Source organism: Falco biarmicus, chromosome 4 (assembly GCF_023638135.1).
Source record: "Falco biarmicus isolate bFalBia1 chromosome 4, bFalBia1.pri, whole genome shotgun sequence".
In the NCBI taxonomy this organism is placed as follows: domain Eukaryota; kingdom Metazoa; phylum Chordata; class Aves; order Falconiformes; family Falconidae; genus Falco; species Falco biarmicus.
The window spans coordinates 58,886,635-58,907,379 of record NC_079291.1 but is presented as its reverse complement, the minus strand read 5'-3'; the positions used below and the strand labels follow the sequence as shown (position 1 = coordinate 58,907,379).

The 20,745-nt window shown below is 46.5% G+C and overlaps 1 long non-coding RNA gene across 1 annotated transcript; it reads left to right on the top strand.

Annotated features, from left to right (window-relative positions):
- The first annotated feature begins 799 nt into the window (after window positions 1-799).
- LOC130148712 (uncharacterized) lies at window positions 800-7,233 on the top strand. The gene is made up of 5 exons (XR_008821630.1): window positions 800-940; window positions 1,902-2,061; window positions 2,511-3,048; window positions 5,016-5,207; window positions 6,843-7,233. It is a non-coding gene; the product is annotated as an uncharacterized LOC130148712 (long non-coding RNA).
- Window positions 7,234-20,745: the final 13,512 nt, after the last annotated feature.

Below are 20,745 nucleotides of genomic sequence, written 5' to 3'. Positions count from 1 at the left end.
TATGAAATGCATATTGAGGAACCTGAGCAGCAGAACTAATTTCAGAGCACCTTTGAGAATTCAACCCCTTTCTTTAGGTATGTGGGTTGAGTCTGGGGACAGATTTCTAAGACTCGTCTTACTGAACCCATTTTATGACGTTACTCAATTTGATAATGTTTTTCCAGTTTGAAGACTTAAGAGGTTCCAGTTTTGAAGCGACCAACCTAGGTCTCAGCAAAGAGTCCCATAAGCTAAAGAGATGGACAGGCTTTGACACCGTTGTGGAGCTGAAAGGACCTGTGTTCAATTCCTGCTCTCTAAGGTTTCTGTGTGACTCCGGGCAGGTCACTTAGAGCTGTGCTCAGGCTCAGTCAGACGAGCACAGAAATCAGTGGTGTGTCTGAGCTCGGGAGAGTGAATTAGAGCATCTGCTCGCCAGGCTCAAGTCCCCTGAGACCCGTAGATCCAACACCAACATGAGGCTCTTGTGGTCCACATGCAGGATACGGGAATTTCTCACTTTCTCTGTGTCTTGCTTTCTCCTACATAAAACAGCTGCAGAATCTTTTCATTGAATTATTCTCTGTCAAATAAAAGTTCAGTGGGAGCATGCCTATTCTGATGAAATTACACTCAAAAACACCAGACAGAGCATTTTGAAACCTCCAGTTTGGCAATAAAAGAAAAAGGAAATTGAAGTCTTGATACAACATTCCTTTTTATTGCTGTGGGAACATTTGAACGACCCTGAATAGGATTTATTTTTAAAAAATCACAACCAAACCATCTTAGGTTAATTTGCTTCTGTTGTGGAATAGCAATATTTTCACAGGCACATTTAAAGAGAAAGGAATAATCTGATCTCTAAGAAGCTATGCCTTTCTCTTATCCTCCGTTTCTTCTTTACTTATATGCAGGATTTTCAGGAGTGCCTTTGAACTGTATGAACTTAGGTCAGGTAAGTTTTTATTACATATACCATATTTGCCCAGAGAGAGCCCACACTTTATGATTGTGGCTCGCAATCTGTGAGCAAGTGATGACAGAGTGCACTGCCATAGTTTCAGTGCCCAAATGCTTGAGGGCAAAATCCACAGCCGTTGTGTCAGCAGATGTGGTGTGTACAGCACCTTGCACAGCTGCACCCTCTTCTCAGGGGAGCCTCTAGTGGCTGCTGCATTAAAAGGACTAATTTCCACCTGCAACTTACTCCCCTAACGAGAAATCATAGCAACAGCAGGGTGTTTAGATCCACTGGAGGAAATTATCTCCAAGGCTAAAGGAGCCGTTCCCTGATTTCTACCAGGTTAGGACCTGAACACGGTTTCCTTTAGCCCATGAGAAGCAAATTAAGCTGGAATTTCTTGAGAATATCCTCCTTGTTTAATTTCTTCTCTCCCTTGTTATTGTTTCATATAAAATGTTGCTGGGCTGCATTTGCCACAGCCCTCCCCAGCAGAGTAATTATATTTATTGGAAATGCTTCCTGATCACATATTCATTTACCAGTTGCTAAAGTAAAATGAACTGGGCAAAGTGCCACTGGAGAGTTGGATTCATAAGCTGGAGAAAGCAAATGAAACAATTGCTCGATGTGCAGTTGCTTTCCCTCTCCAGCAATTCATTATCTTCCTGTTCAGCTGATTTAGGAAGTTAAAAGTCAGTTGGGATGGCAGCATGTGATACTTTTTAGCATGACCATAGCTTTGGGGTTGCCAAATTTACCTTTGACTGCACTATAAAGGACACAACAAATACCCTAACACTGTATCTTAAATGTGATGTAATAAATAATAACAGTATTGAAACATTTTGGTTTTTTTAATTTCTTGGTTACTCTTGGTCACTGTTGTTAGTATTGAGTTGTGACTGACCCATTTCCATCCTTCCTGTCCTCCTTCTCCCTCCCACTACCCCAGTATTTCTGCACCCCACAATCAGCATGAAGAACAACCAGCTCTGACTCACCCCATGCAGAAAACCCCCATAGCACACGTGGACACCACTGACACCTTCAGACCCACCAACCACCTGTCCTGGTTTCATCTGGGAGAGAGTTAATGTTCTTCTCAGTAGCTGGTACAGTGCTGGGTTTGGGATTTAGTATGGGAATAATGTTGATAACACTGATATTTTTACTTATTGCAAAGTAATGTTTATACTAAGTCAAGGACTTCTTAGTTTCTCTGGCCCTACCAGCGAGAGGGCTGGGGGGGCACAAGGAGCTGGGAGGGGACACAGCCGGAAGAGCTGACCCGAAGTAGCCAAAGGGATATTCTATACCATAGAACATACTGTTCAGTATATAAACTGCGGGAAGAGGGCAGGGAGCTGGCGATCGCTGCCTGGGGGCTGGCTGGGCATCGGTCACTGAGTGGTGACAATTGTGTTGTGCATCATATGGGTTTTTTCCCTTTTGTATTTTATTCCTTTCTCTCTCTCTCTGTCCTTCTCATTACAATTGTTGTTGTTATTGTTGTTATTATATTTTATTTTACTTATTAATCTGTTCTTATCTCAACCCACAGGTTTTATCTTTTTCCTGAATCTCCTCCCCATCCCTCTGGTGAGGGAGGAGCGAGCGAGCGGCTGTGTGGTGCTTGGTTGCTAGCTGGAGTTAAACCACAGAACCACCCAAACCCCCACTGAAGTGCTGTGTAATACTGCTGAGGCCATCTGAGCTGTGGAGGCCACCAGGTTTCATTGTACAGAGACAGCTTGTGGGACCCACCTCTCTGGTCTGCAAAGGAAGCCCACCCAGCTGCTTGTCTGGGGAAAGAGATGTCACCTTCCAAACGAGCTGCCTGAATACCCAGCCAACCTTGGCTGCAGCGCAGAGCAGCAGTGGACTCCTGGATGGTTCTGTGTGTGTCTGTGGTTTAGCATATCAACCTGTGCCAGAGCGGTGGCAGGATAGCATTGAAGAATTAGCCTCACAGAAGAATATAGTCTAAAAGAAGATATCACTGAAAGGTCAGCTACAAGTCTCCAGATGCCTCCTCCATCCTTCCTTGCACAATTTAGAGATGTCACATGGACCAGTGCAGGCTCAGGAGCCCAATGGAGGTAAGGAAGCAAATGCAAAGCTTACCTGTACGTAACCATGAGTACAGGACTAGCAAAATGTACCAGGTCCTGTACAAACACACACCAGAAAGGAACAGAGTTCGTTCAGAGCACCAAGTGCTGCCAGAGACCCTGTCAAGATGAAAAAACCAGCCAGAATGAACCAGATAGGCAAAATAGTACAGGCAGAAACCCTCTGGTGCCTGCGAGAGAATATTTTTCAAGGCATGACCCTTTTGTCTCTGAACACTCAATCTTCGTCCCTGGGGAAGACCTATACAATCTGTTGAAACATAAGCCTATCAAGTGAAATATATAAATCTACCAGATGTGGAAAATCAATAAGCATTTATTGTATGGTGTATTACACCACCCCCACCCCCCGTATCTCATTCCCTCTGGCAGTGGTAGGCAGTAAATTAATAATTAATTATATTCCTGCTCTCTCCCTTCCCATCCCATCATTTTGTATCTCAATCATGATGGCTAATAAGCCTACAGCCTTACCTGAGGTCTGCTGGTGCTAACTACTTGCTTCTTTCAGCTTGCCTAAATGTCCAATGTAATTAGATTTGGAGCATTTCCTCTTATCTTAAATTTAGCTTCCATATTTATGTTTTGGTTTGGGTCTGAAGGAGGAACTGTATGTTCAGAAATTTTTCTTCTTTCTTCCCCCAGATATGACGGTTGCTCTAATAAAAGGTATAAGCTCGCCCTCTTTGGCCCTGTTTAACACATGAAGGGAAGGAACTGGGTGGCTCTAAAGACTAAGGGAGACTTCTCTGATTTTAAATTTAAAAGGTGCTTGATAGTCTTTCTATCACTTAGCATCTTGGGTGGTCTTTGATGACGTGGATGCATTGCTTTCTGTCCAGAAACTTAGTCAATACCTGTCAGTTTGAAGATTGCTTATTAGACTCATAAAATTCAAACAAAGTGGGACAGTACACGTCCTAGACAAGCAGACACTGGAACTGGGCTGATAAAGGCTTGAATTACTTGAAGAGAGCTTAACATAATTGCTGGTTTTCTTCTATAAAGAGATTTCTACAAAGCATATAAAAGCAGCGCTTAAAAAGAAATGATTTGTGGCATAAGTGGTGTGATAAACATCTGAATGTTAATGTGGTTCTGGTAAAGAGCCAAGTGAATTTGTGTCTTGAGCATTTGTTTTCCCTAACTTAGGCACACTGAGATTCGGTCGTCTGTATATCAGTGTCTAATGCCATTTGAGGGTTTCCTCGCTGGTCCCATGCTGCCAGCCCAGGAGGGTTTGGGTCCCCTGTAGGTTATGTTCCAGCCCTGTGTTGACATGTCAGATGTGCCAGCATTGCTCAGATGTCATTAGATATCTGCGTTTAGGTGCATGAGTTGAGCCTCATACACCAGAATCTAAATTGTCTCGGTTTTAAAGTTTGAAAAACATCACCAAGAGAAAATTTATACTGAAATCCCAGATCTTCTGTTCTGGGACAGTGGATGGGGAAAGGAGCCATCTCAGCTGGGGTAGGGGGAACCACCGCTCCTTTTCTAACAGGACAGAGGAGACATTTCAAACTCCAGGCGGTCGCTGTGCCCTCAGAGCCCCCTGCGACGCTCGTGTGGGGTGCTCTGTGCCTGGTGGCATTCTGAACATTCCAGAGGTGCAGTCATTTGGTCCACACTTGGAGGCCACAGCAGGAATAAGTTGGCTATGGTGGCCATTTCTGTAGGAAAACCAGAATCTAATCCCGTGTTGTTGGTATTTTACCTAGACCAATTTAAGTCACTGGAGGGGATGTTTAAACTGCATTCTTTGGCCACTGAGTTTGAGAATTCCCTGCTGTGTGGCAGTTGTGGTCTGCGTGTTGCATGTAAGTCCAGGACATCAGTGATGGTAGCAGCTTAAACAATGAAATACTTTCTACTTGTCCTTGCAGATGCTCACTCTGGTTTTTTTTTAAGTTACCTTTTTTTTCATATTGAAGTCTTTTTATATAGATTCCTGTGGCCGTCCACATCAGCACTTTGAAGGTACATGTTCCTCTTCCCTGCTTGGATGGCTGCACTATTACAAGATGATCTGTAGCTGGACTGCATTTAGCAGACCTCTGTGAGGGATGGAGGGAGCCATGGGTGACAGAAAGGCACGCATGCACAGACATATATGCATTGTGTAGGTATGTAAAGAGTTACATATCCATGAGAGGCTGTGTTTGTGTGCATGTGTGGAAGAAGAGGTTGTTTGTTTCCATATTTCACAGGTCCATCATCTTGCAGACCTGACATGGCCAAGCATAAACTTGCTCTTTCTACCCAAGAAAATAGCACCAGTCTCATTCACATCTTGGCACTAGCTGGGCATGTGATTTTGTTGGGGGGAGTTAATTCATCTCCGTCTTTTCTGTAAAGCTGGAGCCAACCTGAAATTATTTTTATTTGAAAAACCTTTCTCTTGAAGTCTGTTTTTTCCAGCACCCTCTGTTAACCTTTCACTTGTCTATGACTGTTGTAGCACAGGTAGCTGGACAAGCCTTTTCTCACTCCATCCACTCTAGTTATTCATGCTTATCTAAGAAAACCCAGCTGTGGCTCTGTTTGAAGCTAACCTCTATGTTGTGAAACTTTGATCTGCTTTTTTAGTGAGTCTACTGCCCTGTGTTTCCTTCTTCCTTGAGGACCAGAGCCAAAACACGTGTGGATTTCCCAGAATAACTCTTGCTTTTATCCCCATGATCTCCTGGAACATTTCCTCTAAGCAAAGCCAAGCTCACTGTCCTCATGCCAAGCTGAGCATGCAAAGCCAACTGTGACAGGCTCCCAGCTGTGGCTGGCTCCCAACTGTGGCAGGCTCTCGTGTGTGAGGATGCTCTCTTTCCCCACAGCCTCTGCTTATAGCAGGTGTGGATGGAAGGACAGGCTACTATGCTGGGCCAGACCCAGCTGCATTATCAGGTGGAGATAACAGTGATAATATTAACCAGCTAAGTCTGCTCTGTGCTAGTAGCTATGCTTATTTTCTTGCAGGTATATGGCATGGTCTTGTAGAACTTTGGTTTCCTCCAAAGTTTCCTATAGTAACATTAAAAGGGATTTGCTACTTTGTTGTGGCCTCAAAGCTCTGGAGAGTGTCTCTGCTGCTCAAATGTCTTCACCACCACAGTTACAGTGTGAAAAATCCCACATCCTTCAGGGCCTTGTGTCGGCCTCATCTTCATATGCTGTTTCTCTGCATGACTTGGCAATGTTTGGCTTCTGCTGAGAAATTCAGAAAATCAACATTAAAGCTGAGAGGCTGCCACTGATGAGGGAATCCATTAGTCAACAAATAAAACCCCTCAAACAGGTATTTTAAAAGGAAACATCAACAACTTGCAAAGCAATACACTCTTTTTCTGGCTTGTGTATGTACATCAATCCCAGCTGATGGCTAGTGTTGAAGCTGGCAGTTTGCATTGCTCTGCAGGATGTGGAGAACACCAGGAGTTCAATCAGTGATTCACTCTCTTTTCTCAGATCATTATGAGCAAAAATGCATCTCCTTCAAAATACAGAGCTGTCTCGCATGCCAAAGTCATCAGTAAGCACCCACACACCTGGTGGGGTTAATGCTGCTCAGTTCCTCTGGAATCTGCTGAAATGGGGTGTTTCATTCAACTGGTTTCCTATTTTATATGGAGGTTTATAGTCTAGTCTGTCACCACAGTCTAAAGCCAGTCCAGGCCAGTTGTGGCTTATCCTCTGTAAATGAAGTTCTCTCTTTAGCTATTTCTTATTGCTATTGTTGGGCCTTACCTTTGGATTTATTTTTCCAGGATCAATTTACCATTTCATAAGTCGAGCAGCTGCAGCCTGGTTTGAATGGGAGGATGAGGTGACAGTGGGACCATTCCTTACATCATCAGTTATCCCAAGCAGAAATCACAAGAAGGGATAAAGCTTCAATGGCTTTGGCCTGCTGAGTCTGCATCTACTTACATTCTTGTGCAGTTTCAAGATCTGAAGCTTTAGAAAAACTACAAGTACTGCAAGACTGACGCATATTCATGAGCTGACAGCAGTGTGAAGATGCATCTTATGATATGGTAATTCTTTGCTTCTCTGGGTTTGTACTGGGAGGTGTCACAGATGGTTGAGGTTGACCTCTGGAGGTCACCTCATCCAACATCTCCTGCTCGAGCAGGGCCACCTAGAGCAGGTAGCCCAGGACCAGGTCCCCCTTAAATTGAATTTTCTTTCAAAATGCAACTTTTGCCTCTAGAACTTGGATTAATCCTTTAAAAATACTGATGAAATCCATTTATCTTTCCAAAGGGAGGTTTGCCAAGAGCACTATTGCATTATCTTTCACATGGGATATTTGCTTTCTTTTGATTTAAATTATATCTATTATCATTTTAAAAGACTGCAAATTGGCTGTAGGAAACCGAGCAGACAGTCATGTTGTAATGAAGTATCTTCCATTCTGGAGAAATTGTATTCAGTCTCAAGTATCCCTCTCATTTATTACATATTGATTTGAAGGGAGAACATTTAACGAAACTGCCAACTGGTTCCGATCTGTTTGACCTGCTTAGATCCAGAGCGACTCCTTAGAAATTGGTGAAATGACATTGATTCAGAAATGCTGCAATTAAATGAGATAATGGATGAGGACTCAGCGGAGAAAGCTAAATGAGAGTGATCTGATCAAATTGGGAAGCTAGCAAAAAAGGTGAACTCAGCAATTTCACGTTTCTTGGGTGGACCATGAGAGTGCTTGGGTGCATACTTGTTTGGGTGTGTTTGCCTGTTGCTTACGGGAGCTGGTGTGTGAGAAATGCATGTCCGAGTATGTGTGTACTGTGGGTGTGGGTGGGAACCCAGGAGTGAGGTTGCTACATAAAAAGGAAACGGTGAGGTGAGTTGATCTGTAAAACCATCGTGGTAAACAAAATGGTTCTTCTAGTTTGCAGAATCAAAGGGCCAGGGGTTGGGTTCAGGTGCTAGAGGCTGGAGAACTCATGGGCTGTGCTTTGGACACCTCCAGCGACACCTTTCCAAGACCAAAGGATGGTTTGAGGACTAATTTACTAGAGGCACTATTTCCCACCATAGTGTCTCTCTCCTTGCACCCTCTTCCATTGCTACCTGAGCAGATTTACAGCCTCCAACACCCATTTGTGTCCTTACATGCCACCCCTGGGCATGCACCCCAACCCCTCGCCTTCTTGCCATGCAAACTCCTCCCTGCTGGGCTGCAGCTCAGCCCACTGCTTTACTTCATATGAATCAAACTGAAGAAACAAACAAAATAATAACCACACCTTGGGGCCATACTTTTGATTTGTTTAGTTTAGTTAAGTAGAGTGTCAGTGGGGCACTGAGCTGTTCTTAAGCCAGCACCTGCCTTATGCTTTATGTGTCTGAGTCTGGCCTCTTTCTTCATCAGAAATGATGTCAGGTAGAGTTGGGAGACTTTGGACACTTCCCTGAGATCTCTGGCCATGCCCTAGGAATGGCCAGGATGCGCAGAGTCATAGGATAGCTGGGCTGGGAAGAATCTCTGGAGGGCTCCAGTTCCCCTGGGGAAGCCAGGCTCAGTGAGAGCAGGATGTGCACTGTCAGGTTTTGAACGTCTCCAGGGATGGAAAATCTGCTGCCTTGCTGGGCAGCCTGCTCCAGGGTTTGAACACGCTCACAGTGGAAAGGTTTTTCCTTATGTTTAAATTGTGCCTGTTGCCTCTTGTCCTGTCAATGGGCACCACCGAGGAGAGTCTGGCTCCGTTTTCTTCACACATATCACTCCCCCGCCCCCCGCCCCCCCCCCCCCTGCCCCCAGCCCTCAGGTATCTGTATACATTAACAAGGTCCCCCCAGAGCTTTCTCTTGTTGAGGCTTAACAGCCCAGCATTCTCAGCAGATGATTAATCTTACCTAACATGTAAAAATGTAATTTCAAGTCTAAACCAGCCACCCTGGACTCCTTTGACTGCAGAGAAACAGACACTGGTGGCACATATTTCAGCTCCCTTACCCTGCAGATCTCGTGTGTGATTCCACTGCCTGTACAGAGCTGCCAAACACCATTTGGGATGCTATCTAATACATTTGCATGGGAATGGCAGGTGTGACACAGGGTTCACAAGAGACCAGCATCCATCTGCAGAGGCAGCTGGAGGCCAGGAGGAATATCTTGGAAGCCCAAACCATGGAAGTTTACATTTGCATGAAAGCAACTGACTCTACTTTAAAGGTGGGAGGCACTTGGCAGATTGAGACAGCTTCATTTGGATGTGCAAATGAAGGAGTCTACGTGTGAGCTAGAGGCAGGATTTAGCTGCTCAATATTTGCAGCTGGAGCAGTTTGAGAGAGATGCCATTGGAAGGAAATCCTAGGGAAGAGTGTGGCAGGTCATGATCAAGCCAGGGTTGAAGCTGACCTCTGAATCCAATCCTGGGTGTCAGGAGGGCTGGGCGAGTGTATGAAGGCAGAGACAACAGAGATAGGGAAAGTGAAAATGCAGGTTACAAAACCTGAACTTCTGCATAGGAAAAATATTCCCCAGTTTTATTACTTGGGACCAGGGATCTTGTGTTAAAGATGTGTTCTGGAAAGGGCTTTATCTCTAGAGGTTATCTGGAATAGCTATAAATAGCGACAATAAAACCAGTCCCTTTGACCCCTCAGAAATGAATGAGAAAGAAGAGCAAGGAAACTTGCCTGGGACACCCTCTGTGTGCCTCCTGATGTTGGATTTAGGAAACCACAGCCCGCCCCAGGGTCGAGGTTCAGAAGGTTACATTGAGGGAGGGGATAGCAGTGTGTGCTCAGCTGGATTTTATGTGTAAGGCTGGCTTAGCCACGGCTGGACAAGGACTCTCAAAGCTGGTGTGAGGATCCCAATGTCACTGGGGAGAACTGGAGCTGCCAGATAAAATCCTGACCTCGTTCATCACAACATCTGTTTCTCATCCCCAAACCTGGCTGTTAGGGCTATGGTGGACTCCAGCATCCTCCCAGCTCCAGCCCCAGCAGCCCCTTGGGGAGCTTTGCAGGCAGCTAAATCCCAAACCAGGCTGTAAACTACCTTCAGTTCTGCCAGGGGCTCCACCAGCCCCGTGCAGCTTTTGGCAATGGGAGTATAAATTTACACTTTAACACTGCAGAGCTGAGCTCAAGTGTAATGGGTCCTGAGGTGACAGAAATACGTATGCCATTAGCAAACAGCAGGTGATGGATTGCCCTTCTATTTTCACTATCAGTTACGTCTGTACAAAGCGAATATAAAAGGTACCAGGGTGCTGGTGCTTTCCCTTCTCTTTGCTCTGTAGCAGCAGGGGAGGACTGGGCTAGTTTTTATTTGACCAAGGTAAATGTGTTCCTTGTTTTCCTTCTTCATTCCTAACAAGCGAGGAACAAACACCCATGTTAGACATGACCGAACAGGGAAAACCTGCTCTTTCCTTGCCTGTGAAGCACAGCAACTTGTAACTCAAAGTCCTGATGAAAAACTAGAACTGTGAAATTGTTGTTAGGAGAAAGCAAAGTTAACCTTGTTTGTGGGTGGTGGAATAGACCCCTCTGCCTTAGCAAGAATGATGCAAAGTGCCATAAGTAGTTTTAACAAATAAACAAGGTATGCTTTCTCTTGCTGGAAACATAGAAAGGATGGAGGAAAAGCAAGTGCCTTCCTTTGAGGGAGTGTGGAATTGAAGCCACACGTGTCTCCTGACATTGCTAGTTTCTTCCTCCTGTAGCATCATCACTAGTTGGGGATCCTGAACAGAACAGAATTGTGATGGGAGGGTATTGACCCCAGTGCTGACAGCACTCATCACCATGTTTCACTTTCATCAGGTCATGATCAACACCACGAGTTTCAAACAGGGGAAACCGAGGCATGGGTGAGAGCCACAGTCATAGGGTTGTGCTGTAGCGAAGGTGGAAAGAGAACCAGCAGCTTTGTTAGGCTGGTCGTTGAGCTACCGAGCAGTAGACCAGATGTCCCTGGTCTGCCTTTTCTCCCCTTTACCCAGGGTGATGGCATTGCCAACACCCTGAGCAACGTGGGCAGCAGCAAAGAGGTGGCTCAAGTCACACCTGAGTTCAGGATGCTACCCCTATGCCCCCAGTTCCTTTACCCCACCGCTGTGCCTCAAACTAAGAGCCCTGATTCCTTCTCACAACTCTTTCCTTCCTTTCCTCTTCTGGCTTCTCTGAGATTGTGATAACTGGGACTGGAGGGCAGTGGAACAGGTCTTGGAGTTTCCATTGCCCACGTGTAATGGAGCTGGGCTCTTGAGGATGGATAATTTCCCTCTTTGGAGGCCTGGGATGAGGCTTAGCTGTAGCAAAGCAAGCTCTCTCCCTGTATTTCACCCTTCAAGGGACAGGACATCCTTGAGATGCCTCGTATCCTGGCATTTTCCTTACACTGCCAGTGGCTTTCAGCTCTGGCAGACCTGTCACTGTCCCTTCATTGTGCCTGTCAGTGCCAAGTGTTGTTTTTGTTTTTAATCCAGGGAAATGTTTAAGCCTGGGTGATCCCTGGAGGGAAGATGTTCTAATTAGCTGCTGTGCATGGTGGGGAGGAAAATAGTATTTTGTTACCTCCCAAAAGAGCAAATCTGAGCTGCCCATCAGCCAGGCACAGCTCTTCTTGTGCCTGCCAGAGGATGGTTTCTGTTTGGTGATGCCAAGGAGCACCCCAGCAAAGTGGTATTGTCTGGACAGCTGGTGACAGGTCTGGCACGGCTGACACCCAAACCAGGGAGCCAAATGTCCACTTTTCTGGGCAAGGTGTGTGATTGTGTTGGGTGAGAAGGAGTCAGTGGTCAAGGGTGCCCGGACACAGCTTTGGCTGCCTGCAGCTTTGTTTTTTTGGTAAGAGAGATAGGTCACTCCTGAGTTAGGTTTAACTTCCTTTGCTAAAAAAATGCAATCTTATGCTGTTTATGGGGAGAAAGAGCCAAGACAGAAAACTTCTGGCTTTCTATTTCTCCATGACACAAGTACTGTCCCCTCTGGAGATAGATCTCTCAGTGTATGTTCTTGATTAGGGTTCCATTGCTAACTAAGTCAGGCTTCTTGGTGTTAAATATTCACTTAAGCTTATCATTACATAATTGTCTTAGGGCAGTAAATACCTCCTGGCACCAAAAATCTGCTGAACCAAGGTGCAGGATTTACAGACACGTTGCATGTTGGAGACCACATAAACCATATAGCATCATCACATCTGTCTGCAGGAACATGTCAGGAAAATTATGTTTTCGGTGTTCTTTGAGTGGCACATTTAGAGCATGGCTGGAAGCAGTGCAAAAGGGAAGAAGATTTTTTGGGGAAAAAAAGAAAAAGGTCAAGCAGCTCAAGCTTAGCTGCCTTGCTCGTGGGCAGGTGAGGCAGATAGGGTAACTCCTTGTGATCAAGGTGAGGATCTGTATAAGAACTGGACCTTGTGACTGGTGGCTTTGCCTTGGTGTAAGGGGGAGGCAGAAGGTCCTTGCCCAGCGCCATTTAATGCCTGTACAGATGAATTCAGAAGGGCCTGGCTGTACTCAGCAGTCCCGGAGTGGCTCCGCACATCAGCAAGCAGGCACACGGGGAGGGAGCTCTCCCGCTTCGGCAGCACTGAAAGGCCCAAGCTAATTCCTCCCAGCGCTGCATTGCCTCTGTCCTTTGACCATTTTGCCCTTCTGGGTCTCTGTTCCCTAAAGTAAAATGGAAATAATGATTTTTAATGTCTGGTTGGTGTCCCTGGGGAAGTCTGCTCTGTCGGTGGGTTGGTGCGTCAGGACCAGTTTGGGCTGTTCTGGCAGGGGCTGTGCACGGGCACTGGTCTCTCGAGCAAATGCAGGGTGACAGAGCTGCACACAAAGTCCCCTGTGGGAACCTGCTCCCCTAACACTGGGGATACAGAATTCAGCGGGATCCAAATGCTGTTTTCTCGCGTGCCATTAGGTGGTGATGGAGAAAGCAGGACAGACACAGTCTGCAGAGTTTCAAGTCAGAAAAATTAGGAATTTCCTTAAACTTCTCACAAAGGAAAGAATCCTTTGATGGCTGCTCAAAGAAAGGAAAAATGGGTTAGGGGAGGGTGATCCCACGTGTGTGGGGAAGGGGGACTGCTGGGGAAGGGGGGGGCAGAACAGCAAAGTGGGTCACTGCCCCCCTGCTCTTGAAATGGGCAGTGAGCATCCGATGGGGAGGACAGAGACCTCAGGTTTTTGGTAGGGGAATTACCGGGGGAGGAGAGGAAGAGGAGTAGAGATGAAGCTCTGCAGATTTTCCCCCGGCACTGCTGACACAGGCAGGGAGGGAGGGTGGGAAGGGGTGGGATGCACCGCTGGAGCGAGATGAAAGGAGGTGTGTGAACCAAGCAGGGCCATGGTGGCTTGATCTTGGGATCAAAACCTTCCTCACTTGAGCTCTCTTAGGGGTTAATGTGTGAAAACTCAGAGTCTGAGAGGAACAGGAAGGGAAAAAAATCAGCCTACTCAGAATAAGCAAACAACCACACGCAAACGTCTCAGCGCTGCTTTGCTCTCCATGGCTTTCATTGACTGTGACGAGCTGGTTTGAAAAATGATAAGTCTGGTCTTCAGCAGCCTCATGGTGTCACATCGCGAGCCCAGGAGAGCTGGTGGGAGCTGGAAACACCCCTATAACATTTGTGTCCTCCTTGGTGTCAGCAGTGAGGGACTAGACCCCGAACACCCTCTTTTTTGCCACTAATCCTACTCCAATGCAGCAACTAATATGCGTGTTGCTTTTCACCTCTTTTTTTCCATCTCATATCTGTGCTGTACACCCAGCAGGGTTAGAGCTCTCTCTCTTGCTAAATGAAGTACATGGAGGGGGGCTGCAGAGACTTGCAAGGACTAGAAGCTCCGAATCGATGGCATTTGGCATATTTTTCTGCAAAACCCCAACCTCCAATAGTGCTTCCTGAGCTACGCTGGTGATGGGTGGGATCAGCAGTGGGATCAAACCAGTGTTATGCCAGTGCAGGAGCTCTGTGCTTCCTAGAAGAAGCCTCCAAGAAAAGCCAGCACCAGCACTGTAGCATGTCCTGCATCCTTGCCTGAGCTTTGAACAATGAGAAATTGAATTAAAGCCTGAAAAGTTCAAATGCTTTAATATGAAACTCTTCTGGTCCTTTGGAGGAGAATTTCCTACTGGATGCTCTTCTTAGCCTCCAGAAGGAAATACTCAGTGGTATATCTCTTGTGTCTTGGGTGCCAGCACACTGTCTTTTCACCTTTCTTCCCCTGCTTAGAGGTTTTATTTCTTGGAGAGGGAATAACAGTCCTTCTCGTCTGGAGGAGCCTGTCTGGTTTCAAGCCTGCACTGTGATTTTTGAAGCTGCTTTGTATAAAAGTGAAGTGCCCTTAGAGCTAGATGATGATACTTAAATCCCAAGACCAAACTGAGCCAGTGAATGGGGCAGAGAAGAATTGGAAGGTATAAAAGATGTTGTCTGAAGATGAGGTGTTGAAAACTCGGGGCACTTGAACTGGAGACAGTACTGATTTTGGTTAGTTTGAACCCAGGAATTGCCCATATTCCGTTTAAATTGATTCTTTCAGAGCACTGTACAATTGTGTGGCCTCTTGTATCAAACCTGGTTCTTGCTTTTTAGAGACGTAGACATTTCTTCTTGGGACAGGCTGGATCTTTCTCCCATAGTGTTGTAAAAGCCATTCGGAGAGCAGCACGATCAACAGAGGTCACACCAAATTACACCAGGCACTCAGGAGACCTTGAGTCCACTGTTGTTTCATTTTTGACACAGTTTTCTTGGATTTCCCCACAGAAACGACAGATGGATGCTTTTGAGAGATTTACCGTAGGCAGAGTTGGAGGTGCATGGGTACGTGTGTGAGTGTGCATATTTGTGTGCAGTGCAGCCTTTGAGAGGCTGCAGTAAATATTAGTCTCAGCAGGGATTTAGCAGCGCCTGCATTAGCCGACCTTGAAGCTAACACCAAGCTGTGGCCATCACCCCATTTTCCTGATCGCTTCTGGAAGTCTTCACGGCTGCGTGAGCAGGAATGGGGCTGCCAGCACATGTCAGTGATAAACACAGCCCTTGTGCTGCTCTGGTGGCCAGGGAAAGCCCAGGCACCACAGATTTTACCGGTTGCCACTGGGTTAATCGAGATTTGTTCACATCTGCATTGCCAGGGCCAGTTTATAGTGCTTCTTCCCAGAGAAAGGACGTAAAGAAACCATGCAGGCAGGTGCAGCACTGCTGCGGTAAGTATGTTCACCACCAGGTTTATTTTTTTTTCTTTTTTATTTTTTTTTCCTCTGTTTTGTAGGCAATCTCTGCAGCATGAAACACAATTGACCTGGTTTCTCTTGAAAGGCATAAAATAGGAATGCAGGCTACCTGGAGTCGTTAAAAAGCCAGTTTTATGTTGTTACAGCACGAGCAACGCTGCTTTAGCCCAGTCTGCATCCTGCTGTAGATGTTCTTAATGACCAGGAACAAAGCTGCTTCACCTAAGGGGAGGTTGTTTAAAGAAAAGTAAATGTTCAGATACTCCAGTGATGACACCCACGTAAATATTTGGATAGGCAGAAGCCTCCCCTGGCAGGGGACTATGCAAAGAATGCCAAATACTCAGTGAAGGGTATAAATGGATGGCAGAGCAGTTCACCAGGTTATTCCTGATGTAAACACAGAAATGTGTTCATAACCCAGCAGCCATGAAAAGATTCGTAGCATTTCAGAAGAGTTTGATCCCCGTGCTTTGGTGCCTCTTCCATGAGCTGAAGGCAGGTCTGGCAGACTGGAGGTGCTGGTGCAACATGTGGACAGTACGAAGCAGGTCGCTGCTTTTTGCCTTCTTACTCCTGCTGAAATTGTGCTTGGCAACCCCCAACCTGTGCGTATTTGTTTAGTAGCTGCCTGTCTGCACCTGCTGCTGTCGGAAAGGAAGAACCTGCCATTTCCCTAAGTCCAGCTCCATTCCCCTTATGTGTTTCTGATTTCCAGATTAAATTCATAAAGGTTTAGTTTTCACTCTTGAATTTTTGCCCTGCTAATGAGCCCACCAGTACCCAGGGTTATCTCCCTGGGTAGGCTCTCACACACCTTGGTCAAGTCTCCTTTAACTTTTCCTTCTGTTAATAGATTCAGGTTTTAAGTTTTGCAAGGACTTTTCTCACGCCTATGAATCATCCTTGTGGTTATCTCCTGTATCTTCTCCACTTTCTGTTTTTCCCTAGGAGTCTTTTAAAAATAGCTGCATCACTGTCCTCTGGCTGCAAATGGTGTCTTTTGGGTAAATGACTTTTTAGAGAGATCAGTGTGTCCATTTGCATCTGCTTGTCCTATTTTTTCCTCTTTCAAATGAAACAGAAAGTGGCCCCGATTGCAATGTGTCCCTGTGATTACTGACATGGTCCTGACTGAGGCAGGACCTCTTAAACATGCAGGCTGTGACACACAGGTTGGAAAAGCCAGGGCGCTCTGGAGGTGCTGGGGAGCCGAAACAAGCTCGTTTTCCCTCTGCATCAGCTGGGATACAGCTCCCAGGATGGACGTTCAGCTCTGCAGATCTGATCCACCCCTCTTGGGGATGTGCAAGAGCTGGTCTTGACTTTCCAGGGGACTGCGCCGAGTTGTGCCCGTCAGTGTGACTGTGGTAGCAGGTGGAGCGTTTTCACTTAGGAGGAAACTCAGAAGCTCCCTTGCTCTGTCTGTTGCTCTCTTTATCACAACCAGCCCAACAGAAGAAATCTAGTGGTTTCACAGATCTGAAGTGCATTGAAAATGTTCAGTTATTTATACTCTAAATGAAGAACAACCGTCATTTTTCTTAGCTCTGTTACCACGGTCTGCAAAAGCCCATCTGATAGGTACTGGGAGATCAAAACAGTTTATTAATGATACAGGTGAAGGAAGGGAACAGCATCAAACCCCAGCCTGACTACGAGCTGCATGTGCCTCGCTAGTTAGTGTGTGTGTGGGCTCGTTCCCTTCTACACCCTCAGCAAACCCAAAGCTGTCACTTCTACACAGCGCACGAGGGGAAAAAAAGGGAGAATGAGCTCTTTAAAACCTCATGGTGATTGACCATAGCTTATGTCCAGGGTACCATGGCTCAGAGGCACTTATTGCTGGTAGGGAAAAAGCAATTGTCCTCAGCATTCCTGGGTCTGGAAATGATTTAGCCTGTCAGACTTTGCTGGAGGCTGGGCGGACTGCTCTTCACTGAGGAGGGTTTGCCTAGCTTTGTAGCTCTGGAGCGGAGCCTGGATTTAGGCTTTCATGACTGGGAATGCCAAAGAAAGGCAAATGGCTGACGAACTGCTCTCTGCAGGGCTCCTCTAATGATATTAAATGGCCATGGCCAAAAGATAAATCTTCATTTCTTCGCTTTCTGGAAAGCCCTGCGACCTACATCACAACCAGGAGCAGCACAAAGGCTTGATGCCAAGTTTCTGCTCTGGGATGAAGAGATGAAGTGGCGCAGAGCCAGTACCAGAAATTTTATCTGTTGTGCCCTCAGCGATGCAGTGTATCTCTGCCCTGTGGTTTTGGGTGATATCCTTTATACCTGCACTGTGCACAGAGCTGTGACAAAGGGTGGATTGTGGTGGTGCTGGGTGACAGCAAGATGTTCTCCTACCGCACCCATGGCTTTGACCTCTGACCACCGGTATCTTTGGGGCATGCTTCCTTCTGAGCCGTGCTCTATACAGAAGTAAATCCGTAATAACAGCCACAGCTCATTTAATTTGGGATATTGCTAGTTATCCTCATGTTAGACTGCATTTACCAGGGATTAGAGGTGGTCTGAGAGGACTGGTGGTGCCTTTTCTGAATTGTCCACTAATCCCTAGGAAGTGTTGTTACCTGGATCCAAGCCACATGTGGTGTGGTGGTACGGAGAGAGATGCTCAGTGTTCCTCCAGCCCTTTGTGTGCAGGACAAGGACCAGCCTGGCTCCATGAGGGTATCTTGGCCAAAACGTGTGCTGGATTTTGGGTCAAGCGTTCTCTGGAATTTTGCCACATACAAGCCAAAGTCAGGCTGCTTCCACCATGGCACAAGGGAGAAGAGGAGCAGGCTGTGGCACAGAGCTGCTTGTTCCTTCTGCTCCCATAGCCAGCCCTCACTCGGGCATTAGCAATGTCTCTGTTGAAATGCTCAGGAGGACTGGGTGCTGTTGAGGTTCCTGAAGCAGGGAGGGGCGATGGTGAGGAGAGTTTGCCCTGGCCCCAGAACTCAGGACATGTTGATTCCTGTTCCTGTGGTACCATGGTTTTCAGAAGCAGCGCGTATCTCTTCCAGCTAAAAGTGTATGCCAAGGAGGGGTGGATAAGTGCTGCAGGCAACTGAAAGCCCTGATGCTGAACTCAGCTCCTGCACTCGCAGGCTGTGGGGTCAGGCAAGGGACACCCTTCCAGGAGACTGCTGGAGAGGTGTCATTTCGGAACTCAGAGCTTTCCAGCCTCAGCCTCCCTCAAGGAAAGGGGAAGGCTCATTTCTCTGGGGTTTCTCTCAGTCTTAGGAGCAATGAGACAAGCGGGAGCTTTTTCAGCATGGTCAGCATTTACAAGCTGCTTCATATCTCAGGCAGCATCAGTTCTGGTTAGCTGCCTTTTCCTTTTTAAGTGGGCTATTTCTTTCTCCCCCTTCTCCCCAGTCTTCAAAGTTACAGTCTCTTTTCGGGATCGCAAGAGGATGTCTGCTTTCTATTTTAAAGTTGCGGTCAGAAAACACAGCTGGAGGAAATGGCTCCAAGACTGCTGTGAAATGGTGCGGTTATGCCATCTGATGGCTGTGCTTCAGCCTTGGTCACATCTTTACATCCGCGGTTGTAAAGATGCAGTCCTCCCCAGAGCACTGCAGCCTGCATGACCAGGGTGCTGCCTGTTGCACAGTGCTAGCAGCTGACCCACCAAGAACATCAACAAGGCATTTGGGGACATACTGCTTAGAGCGAGGAACAGAAACATTTAGATAAACAGATAAGTGTGGGGGTGTTTCAAGCTTTTCTTGCAGTCATGCACGTGTGCTTACAAACGACAATCCTGAAACATGTAACACATCCTCGCAGTGAGCTCACTCAGTGCTTGCAGAGGGACGGTACGCATGCATCAGGCTGATGTCTCTGGGAAGGACCAGGGCTGTCCTTCACTCATGGAAGCTCTCTTCTCCTCTCTTTCCACTCTGTTTTCCAGCACTGTAGTGAATGCCTTCTTTGATGTTCCCCTTAATTTAGGTTAAGACCAGATCTGCCCCTGCAGATGCCCACATGTCATCAAATGGTCTCTGAAAACCCCTCTACTGAGCAGCAGACCACAGTGACAATGTGGGTGATCACTGGAATGTGCTCATGCCTTGACTTACTAGTATAGAAACATCCCGTTTCATTGTAGAGGTCACATAACCTCAGTTTTTGATCGGTCAGGTGAGTACCATACTGCTTTTAGAGAGGGGTGTGTGAAAATAAAGGTTTGAAGTTGGTGAAGGCCTCAGTTACGAGGACTGTAAGGACCTTAAGTGCATCTTACTGCTATTTGCCAGCTTTGGTCAGGTTTTTGAGATCACTGTATTCCAAACACCTCCTCCACGATGGGCTCTGTTACTCCTGCTACACTGCAGCCTGGGGCACAAGAGCAGTGAGAGGTTTCTTGACTGAATTTTCTTGAATACTGTGAAATAACTAAGATGTACACAGGAAATACAACAAAGACTGTGACCATAACACATCGGTGAGAATTTCCTCCTCAAGACTGGTCTTCAGTAAGAAAAGATGTTTTCAGAGAGGGGAAAAATACTTCGTACTGGTGAAAGTAGGTTTGGGAAGGAAAATCCAACCCACATAGGAAACCCAACCCGTGCAGGTTGCACACGGTTCTCTTAAAGGTTAGATTTGATTTTGCAGCAAACACACATTGACTCAGACCACGAAACTGACCCTTCTGTGAGAGGAGATGATGGATGGATATTTCCCCCAGGCCTCCCAAGGCAAGGCAATAGTCACCTTCTTACCGGCCTCATTCCATCTTGACGGAGAGTTGAGGCTGCTCCAGCTTAGCAGTGCGCTTTCCTTAAACTCCCTACTAAACCACCGTAGCTGAGCTAATTCCCTCTGATGTTGCCTGCAGCGCTTTGGGAGGCCCCACACAAGCAGCCACTAGTGGAGTCACCCAAAGCACTGGAGGAAACACGGTGGGGTGGTTTGTGTCGTCTCTCACCAGCACAGCTGGATCTGGAAGGCTTTTTCTTGCATATACTTTTCTGTTTGTCGTTTGCCTATAGCCTGAGGTCTTACGTTTCATCACCAGAGCGTGATGCACACAGCAGAAATCATCTAATTACACCACTGTAATTGCACCATTACAATTACAAAAATTGTAATTTGCAACCCAAATTGCAATTACACCCAATGGTAATTGCAGCAATGCTGGTGTCTTGCAAGCATACTGCATGACCGAAATGGGTATAACCAGCAGCTCAAACAGCTTCTTGTAGGTGTACCACGCTGGCCCTTCTTAATGCACCAAACTATCCGTGCTGGTCAAACTGGTACCATACTGGCCCTTTTCACAACACAGGGGCTGTGTAGGACAAGGTTTCATAGAAGACACATCCACTTCCATCACTGGTTACACTGGTACAAACACTGCATTGCCCAGGCCTTATAATACATTCCAATAATTTTTTTCTTTTCTTTTCTTAGCCCCATTTGAAAAAGAAAAGACTTTCAGTA